Raw genomic sequence first — 1,797 nt, forward strand, 5'->3', positions numbered from 1 at the left:
GTCCTGGAAAGCTCAACATTGTGTAAGGATCAGTGCTTCTTGTTGCACGTTGTCATGTGGGTCATATTGAGGACCCGTAAAGTTCAATAGTGCGGGTCGTGCTGAGGTCTTGTAAAGCTCAACTTTGTAAAGGATCGGTGCTCCTTATTTGTAAGTCATTGAAAGTGTTGTAAAAGGTTGGATTGTACAAAAAAAGTTGGATTGTACAAAAGTCGATCAACATAGTGAAAATGCCTTCCTCATGCCGAAGAGCTTGGTAACAGGAGACTAGATCATTGCTTTGGATCAAACCTCTATAATTATATCGTTTATATTCTCTCCCCTTTTACTTATCGCTTTTATATTTGCGCTTATTATTTGAATTTATCAATTTAGTCTTTACTTACTTTCGTATTTGTGCATATTTGATTAATTGACATATTTGTTATCATATTGGTTTACATCTAGAATTAATTTTCAAAAAAGTTTTAAAAGCCAATTCACCCTCCTCTTGGTTAGTCATTCCTGGGCTTTCAGTTTTTTGTAGTGATTTTGTGGGCAATAAATGTCAAGTCACTCACGTCTAAGTAAGCAAACTTCAACATGTTTTGACCAAAGATTCGATCGAAGGAGGTTACCATATATAAACGTGGGAGATGCTTTATAACTCGAGACAAAAATGTTCATACAACCGACGGTATATTTACAATCGATTGCATAATAATAATTATTCACTAACAACTCAATTGAAGCAATATAATCTAAATTCTAACAAACAAGAGTATGAAATAAGCAAGAGAGAAGACAATGATAGCTTTAAGTGTAAAGAGTTGCATTAAGAACAAATATTACAAGTGTTCCTCATTTATAAGATTCTAGCTGAAGTGATTGTCATTGGATTGGAACCACATGGCTACATCTCCCATACCAAAGTCACATCACTCAATCTACTATGCATTTAATACATTAACAAGGGGTCGACCATCCTACATCCTAGGTTGACAGTTCGACATTCATTATTACAAACGTTGCATCAATCATTTCTAAAGATTGTCTACAGATCCTTTAAATGACAGTTAGGGCCCCAACCAAGGGAGGCTTTAGATGGAGGGACGACTTCAACTACTTCAGAGGGAGCTTTAACTAAAAGTGTGAGGAACTTCTGGGCAGGGAGCATCGACTCCTCCTTTAACTTGTTTTCTGATTGTTGACTTTACACTCCAGTTGGTCTGTGACATGGTCTTCCATCGGAGTCTTGGTGGCGATGCATAACAATAAATTAAATGCATATTGAAAAACTAAAGCGATGTATTATTGAAATAATCGAATTATTGTATGGCTAGAATCGTCCAAAAAAATAATTCTCACTTGATGTGTGTGTTTATATATATATATGTGTGTGTGTGGTGGAATTGAACCCAAGCATTTCCTCCTTCCATTTGAAATGAATGTATTATTGAAATTCTATGAATATTTTATTGAGAAATGAGCAATATCTCCGAAGATGTGTGTGTGAGCGCAGTGGTTCATATGCTCACAATTATTAAGGTTGTAGAAGATAATTATTTTAAATGCGTTGATAAAGATCGGTATTGTTAGAATTTCGCAAGGCAAATTGGGTAGGCTGGCTAGAGCAAAGTTGACTATTTTATATAACATTAATGACTTTTTACTTTTATCATTGTTGTTTGAACTTGCATGATTCAATGTCCCACTTGTAGACCTATTTATTTTGAGATTATAAATTGACTAAATTTCTATTTTAATTATGTATTTAATTTATTTTTAACTATATATTTTATGAGATTCATAACCTTA

This window comes from Olea europaea, unplaced genomic scaffold, assembly GCF_002742605.1.
Source record: "Olea europaea var. sylvestris unplaced genomic scaffold, O_europaea_v1 scaffold2006, whole genome shotgun sequence".
In the NCBI taxonomy this organism is placed as follows: domain Eukaryota; kingdom Viridiplantae; phylum Streptophyta; class Magnoliopsida; order Lamiales; family Oleaceae; genus Olea; species Olea europaea.